Consider the following 7,960-nt stretch of genomic DNA (forward strand, 5'->3'; position numbering starts at 1 on the left):
AGCTCGGGGCAGAACTGGCTCTGAGGCCTATGCACTGAAGGAGAGGCCCCAGCCAGACAGCGCTGGGTGGAGTTGGACAAAGGTGCAGGGGACTGCAGCCAACCCTGACAGGGGGACCGTGCCAGGACAGCAGGTGTTTGTCTTGCTGTCAATCAGATGGAAAATTCCAAACCAGGGCACAGAGGCCTCTCTAATAATTACCCTACCGGATTCTTTGTTACCCTTTGAGAGTTTCTTAGTTTCCCTCTGATTTTCTTTTTAAACAAACACTTGAAAAGATCACACTGAAAGGGACCCTGGTAGAACATAATGAACTCCACTATTTTATACAATTATTATCCAGTCACTTAAAAAAAAAAAAAAAAAAAAGAACAAAGGAGTCTGTTAGAAAATCCCAGATGCTATAGCAGCACACTTTTTACCCAGCATTCAGGAGGCTGAGGCAGGGGGATCTTTGTGAGTTTAAAATCAGCTTGGTGTATGTTTTGGGCCCTGTCTAGAAGAAGAGGAGGAGGAGGAAGAGGAGGAGGAGAAGAAAAGGAAGGAAGGGAAAGAAAAAATAGCCACTTGCAAATGACTAGTGGTTTTTTTTGTTTGTTTGTTTGTTTTTTGCTTTTTTTTTGTTTTGTTTTTTTGGCTATTTGGATTTGGTTTTTTTTTTCGAGACAGGGTTTCTCTGTGTAGCCCTGTCTGTCCTGGAACTCACTCTGTAGGCCAGGCTGGCCTCGAACTCAGAAATCCGCCTGCCTCTGCCTCCCAGAGTGCTGAGATTACAGGCGTGCACCACCACCACCTGGCTGACTAGTGTTTTTTGTTTTGTTTTGTTTTGTTTGTTTTTGTTTTTTGAGACAGGGTTTCTATATGTAGCCCTGACTGTCTTGGAACTAGCTCTGTAGACCAGGCTGGCCTGGAACTCACAGAGATGTGCCTGCCTTTGCCTCCCTAGTGCTGGTATTAAAGGTGTGCACTGCCACTATTTGACTATGACTAGCTTTTAAGGTTAGCTATCTTTTAAATATATGTGTATCGTGTGCATGCCTGGTACCTGAGGAGGTCAGAAGAGAGTGTAGAAACATCTAGAATTGGAGTTATGGATGGTTGATGTGGGAGCAGAACCCAAGTCCTCTGCAAGAACAACAAAATTACTATCTTTGCCATCTCTCCATATCTCCTCCTTTTCCTTTCTTCTTCCTCTTCCTCTTCTGCTTCTGCTTCTTCTTCTTCTCTTCCCCTGCTTCTCTCTCTCTCTCTCTCTCTCTCTCTCCCTCTCTCTCTCTCTCTCTCTCCTCTGTCTCTCTCTGTCTCTATGTTGTATGTGTATGTGTCAGGGGGGAGTGCATGTGTGTATATATTTTAATAATACAAAGGCTGGCTGGGATTGTGTCTCAAGGATAACACAATTGCCAGCCATGTACAAACCCTGTGTATATCCCCAGAACTACAAAATAAAATACAACAGATAAGATAAAATTGGTTCTTTCAATAATGAAAAACACTTTACTCAGTCATGGCCGGCAGTGCATGGCTGCATGTTTCTGGAGACTGAGTCCTTTGGGGAGAGTGTGCCCCAGGCCCTCTCCCTGCTCCTGCATTCCATGTAAGTTAGAATCTTATCTGCAGCCTTTCCTGGTTCCCTTCTTTTACTTAGTGGCACCCACTTAAGTTTCCTGACTTGTTAGCTTATTTCTTTTGAACGCAGTAATTCCCATTGTCTGACTGTACTGAACTTGATCCATTCATCAACTGGGGAACATCTGGGTTGCTCCCCAGTCATAGACAAAGCAGATGCAAGCATCACAGGCAGATGGAGACAGTTCGACTCACTTGGCTCTCCAGTGGGTGCAGCTGATGGTTTGTGTAGTAGAAGTGTGCTTGGACTTGTAAGTAATCGCCCCATTGTCTTGCAATGTGTTAGGGATATTTTACTGCCCCCAGCAATGACAAGATTTCACATCTGTTGCTTCATACCTTTGCCAATGTTCAGTGTTGTCAGCATTTTTCATTTTTGCTATTTGGGTACATGTGCCTTAGCATCCCTCAATACAGTTTGCAATTCTCTGATGACACATGCTATAGAGCACCTGCTAATAATAGATAAATTAAGCCAGGCGGTGGTGGTGCATGCATTTAATCCCAGCACTTGGGAGGCAGAGGCAGGTGGATTTCTGAGTTCAAGGCCAGCCTAGTCTACAGACTGAGTTCCAGGACAGTCAGGGCTACACAGAGAAACCCTGTCTCGAAAATAAAAAAACAAAAACAAACAAAAAACAAACAAACAAAGTACGTTAAGAGTACTGTCTGCTCTTCCAGAGGTCCTGAGTTCAAATCCCAGCAACCACATGGTGGTTCACAGGCAATCTGTAATGAGATCTGATGCCCTCTTCTGGTGTGTCTGAAGACAGCTAGTGATAGTGTACTCACATAAATAAAATAAATACATCTTTTTAAAAAAAAAATGTGGAACTCTTGGCTTCTTTGGCACAATGTCTGCCTGATTAATGCCATAATTTCCACCATGATGATAATGGACTGAACCTCTGAAACTGTAAGGCAGCCCCAGTTAAATGTTTGCCTTAATAAGAGTTGCATTGGGGAACAGAGAGATGGCTCAGAGGTTAAGAGCACTATCTGCTCTTCCGGAGGTACTGAGTTCAATTCCCAGCAACCACATAGTGGCTCACAACCATCTGTAATGAGATCTGGAGCCCTCTCCTAGCTTGCAGGCATAAATGCAGGCAGAACACTATGTACATAATAATCTTTTTTTAAAAAGAGTTGCCTTGGTCATAGTGTCTCTTGACAGCAATGGAAACCCTAACTAAGGCACTGTATCAGCAAAGTAATTTGCTGGATGTAGCTCTGGGTTGTGTTGAGTCTGTAGATCAACTTGAGAAGAATGGAGACCTTGGCTGTGTTGGTTCTTGCTATGTGTGAACATGGAAGACACATTGGTTTCTCAGGTCTTCTTTGTTTCTTCTGTCAGAGTTTTGTAGATCTTGTCCACGTATCTTTAGATTCATACTAAGATATTTTACTTTGGGGATGCTAATATAGATGGTATTGTGATTTGAATTTCATTATTCAGCTATTCACTGATCTTAACTGTCAATTGACAGAATCTAGGATCACCTGTCAGGGGTCGGGGACAGCAGCCAGAGGATGACTCTGAACCTTTCTGTTGCATTAAATGAGGTAAGAAGACTTGTCCACTGTGGGTGGTGCCATTCCCTAGGCTGGGACCCTGGACTGTGAAATGGAGGTAGGAGCTGAGCAGCAGCATGCGTTCACCCTTTGACTGTGGTTGCAGTGGACCAACTGCCTCCAGTCCCTGCTGCTGTGCCTTCCTTACCATGATGGACTGTGACCTTGAACTGTGAGGAAGAATAAAACCTTTCTCCTTTAAATTCGCATTTTGTTGGGTACTTTGTCACCCATCATATAAGTAACTAATACACACAAATGCACATGCACACACACACATGCATGCACACACTCAGTGATATTCCCAGTCCACATATGTGTGTGTGTGCATGTGTGTGTGTGTGTATGCACATAAGTGTGAGCACCACACTCATACCACCAAATGATTGCTGCCTTTATTGTGTGGGATAAAGAAAATCAAAGCTTTTAATTTACTTTTGCTCATGTTCCCCCAGTGCTATTTTCTTTATGCAAAACTGTTTCTTACTGATATCATTTTCTTTCTCTATTGAGAAGTTCTTTTGATGTTTCTTTGAGATAAATCATTGGCAATAAATTCAATATTTGTTTGCCTGAGAAATTATTTATTCTTGATTTCCAAGGGATAATTTCTTTCAAATACACTGTTCTCGTTTTCTTCCTAAGATGTAAATATTTCACTGCTGTATGTAAACTGTTTTTCTTGCTTCTTCAAATATCTTGGCCTTAGAATTTGTCTATGTGATATATAGGTGGTGGTAATGGTGGGGGTTTCCGGTGGTGGTGTGTGAGTGTGTGTCTGTGTGTGTGTGTGTCTATCTGTGTGTGTGTGTGTGTGTGTGTGTGTAAGTATATGGGTGGGGCAGGGGTCACAGGCCATGGTGTGGAGGTCAGAGGGCACTTGTAGGGGTCAATCCTCTTCTTCTACCATGTGGGTCCTCCTGTTGTCAGGCTTGGCGGCAAGCACTGAGCCATCTCACCAACACTGAATTTATCTCTTATAAACACTTATAAACTTATAAAAATTTATCTCTTATAAATAAAACACTCTTTGTTTTGTTTTGTTTTTTGAGACAGGGTTTCTCTGTGAAGCCCTGACTATTCAGGAACTCACTCTGTAGACTAGGTTGACCTTGAACTCAGAGATCCTCCTGTCTCTGCCTCCTGAGTGCTGGGATTACAGCTCAGCTACACAACATTTTAACAACAGAAAGACAACATGGTTCCTCATTTAGCCTAGAAAAAGTGTCTATAAAATTATTCACTTGTTTTTTTTTTTTTTGTTTTTTGTTTTTTGTTTTTGGCTTTTTGGCTTTTTTGGCTTTTTGGCTTTGGTTTTTTTTCCGAGACAGGATTTCTCTGTATAGCCCTGGCTGTCCTAAAACTCACTCTGTAGACCAGGCTGGCCTCGAACTCAGAAATCCGCCTGCCTCTGCCTCCCAGAGTGCTGAGATTACAGGCGTGCGCCACCACTGCCCAGCTCACTCCTTCTATTTTAAAAAGAAAATCTTAAGCTGGGCATAGGGGCACATACCTCTAATACTTTTGAGTTTAGGGCCAGCTCGGACTAGTTGGAATCTTACTCACCATTGTCAAAAGAACAAGGAAGAGGAGCAGGAGGAGGAGGAAGAGGAGGAAGAGGAGGAGGAGAAACCTATTAAAATCTTAAGAAAGTTAAAAGCAGGTTAATGCTTCATTAACTAGAAAACTCATCTCAGAACTTTTAGTGACATTAGTGAGAGACAACTGTCCACTGGAGCTCATCTCCTTGGCCAGAAGTCTCCCAGAGAGACTTTTTGACACACGCTCCTGCAATCCTAGTGCTTTGGAGGCTGAATCTGGAGGATTACAACTTTGAGACTAGCCTGGGCTATATAGTGAGACCTTGTTTGTCCTTAGGCTGTTAACTCCATCACATTTTGGACGTATGTAAAGCAATGAGGGTCCCTGTGGGAGAGCCCCGAGGCAGAGTCCTGTCAGCTGGTACATGTGAGGAGCTAGTCAGAGCCCACACAAGGACATGCAGAGGCGCCTGGAAGGCGAGAGGTGGAGGCAAGAAGATAAGAAGATGTGCTTGAGAGGCGTTGGATGGCATCCACAGAGAGGCTGTGCTCCTGCACAACCCGACTCTGTCTCATGAGTTGTTGCAGTGGGACTTGGTCCGTGAGAGTGAGGAGGATCAGGTCACATCTCTCAGGGATCCTTTCACTGAAGAGGACAGTTCAGTCCACAATGAGGCGTTCTAACGGGGCCATTGGAACCTCCACAGCCTCTCCCCAGTTTCCCTCAGCCTAAGCCATTTTGGAATGCTTTAGAATGCTTTCCCTGAGTAACTCAGAGCTTAGATGCCCTTGCAAGAATGTAGTGGCTTAAGGCTCCTGCTTATCCTTATTGCTAGGTGTGGAAGTTCCAGGAGATGTCCAGGGAACTCCCTTTTGTCTCTGTTCTGTGTAGCTCAGGCTGCCCTTGAACTCACAGCAACCCTCCTGCCTCAGCTTCCTGAATATCGAGATTTCAGATGTGGGCCACCACACCTTCTCTCAATATTTTAAAGTTACTCATGGTTAATTGATTGATTTTCTTACCACTCAGCCTTCCTCTAGTGCAGTGGAGCACTAGAGGGAGGAACCAAAAATGCCGAGAGATAGTCACAGCCTCTAATCTAATGGAACTTATTAGGAAGCAAAATTGATCTCTTTCTCCGAGATCTCTCCCTGGGAGGCAGGATTTCTTACAAAGAGGAACTTTAACCTGGGGAAGGGCATACATTCCTGCATGGGCTGCTTTGCTGAAAAATGATGAGAAAAGCACTACCCTGTGGCTTACAGAGCCGTGAACACTACATATTCACAGCAAAGCCCTTTGTAATTGGTAAGCCATTGGTTTGATGCCGTGCACTTCCTGGTGGAGGACAGGGTTGCCATCACATTGATCTCTTCAAATGTGCCTTAGCTGTGTCTTCAGCAAGTTCTTACTGGACTCTGCTAGGCTGACTCCTTCTGTGACTGAGTTCCGGATAGATCCAGGTCAGATGTCGCTGTCATTAGTTCTTTCCAATTATTTTAGTCCCTTAGTCTGAAACAATGACGAACAAATTACTATATGTCAGGCTTTGAAACTGAAATCCCCCAGCAGCTCACGGATTAAAGGTTAGGTTGCTAGCTCATTGGGGCTTTATGGGCAGGAGCAGATCATGAGGACACCGCAGATGCATCCAAGGATGGATCATAATCCAGAGGCATTATTGGGAGATAGGAGAGACTTCGGAGGAAGCAGATCACTGGAGGCACACACACCTCTCAAGAGCATCTCACTTCTTGCAGTCTGTCCTTGTCCACTTCCCGAATGCCACAAGGGGAGCAGCCACCTGTTCCTGCCACCGTGATATTTCACTTTGTCTTAGACTCAAAGGAATGGATCCAGATCACCTCAGGCTGAACTGTTGTTTTAAAAACAAAAATCTCAGCTGTTAATTTTTACCAATGAAGACTCAGGAGCCAGATGCTAGGGTGAAAACCTGCCAGTTCAGAGAGGCAAAGAAAGCACCCATCTGACCTTCCTACATCACTGACATCCGAGAAGGAAAAAACCCTTCTTCAGGGGTCTTAAGTACCCTTTATCTCAAAGACTCTCCCTTTTTGTTCCTGCATTTTCCTAGGTTCACTCCATGTCAACTGATTGCTTGTCCTGCCTCTTGACCTATGGTTGACTTTATTTAATTGTTTACAGAAAGGTCTTAGGTTAAAGGTGCGTGCTAGGTCTGAGCCACACCACAACAAGAGGAGGTTTTTGCAGTTCACAATCTTGGAGTTCACAATGCGATCAAATATCCTACAACACTGAACCCTTGGAACCATGAGCTTACACAAACCTTGTCCCTCTTAAATTGCTTTTCTTGGGTATTTGTTGCTACAAAAAGTTACCTGGCACTGTTACAGCATCTGCAAGCAAGGGAAGATCTCTTTCTCGGACAACAGAAAAAAATTGCTTCTGCCTTTATGGTAGACTCAAGGGAGTATGGGAGTGGGGGACATTCAGTTGTGTATGGCTTTTCTTCCTAAATATCTACATCCAATCCTCAGGTTTCCACTTCTCCCGTCTGTGCTGGGACTCTGATGGAGGAGACTGAGAGACTGTGCACGAGGACTTTTTGGCACTTGGCTCTTCTAGCAATAAAATGATTTTCAGCTTTTCTTTGGGAAAAAAACAAAACAAAACAAACAAAACCCCAAAAGGAAACAAGTTTCCTTCAAAGCATTTTCAGAGACTCTGTGGTGTTCACAGTGTGCCTTAAGATGACAGTTGACTGCTCTGACCCTTTTTTCTCAGGGATTCTAATGAAAGTAAGAAAAGCTAGTCTGGGGGCTGGAGAGATGGCTCAGCGGTTAAGAGCAGTGACTGCTCTTCTGAAGGTCCTGAGTTCAATTCCCAGCAACCACATGGTGGCTCACGACCATCTGTAATGGGATCTGGTGCCCCCTTCTGGAGTGTCTTCAGATGGTATCCAGCTTGGTATCACACACTTTAAGCACTTTGAAGGGAAGATGCAGGGATCTTTATGAATGCAAGGCCAGCCTGGTCTACAGAGCTACCTGGTCCAAGCAGCAAGAGCAACAGAGTTGGTCTATTTCTTATTCAGTGTCACATCGACTTCTTGCTCTTCCAGACCTCAGCACCTTATCTTCAATGTGCATTTCTTCTCTGTTGGCCACAGTTAGACTCTTTAGGAACTGGGATGCTGCCAGCCTGCCTGCCTCTCCTCCCATGTCCCACCTACTTT

This window comes from Apodemus sylvaticus, chromosome 3, assembly GCF_947179515.1.
Source record: "Apodemus sylvaticus chromosome 3, mApoSyl1.1, whole genome shotgun sequence".
NCBI lineage: Eukaryota > Metazoa > Chordata > Mammalia > Rodentia > Muridae > Apodemus > Apodemus sylvaticus.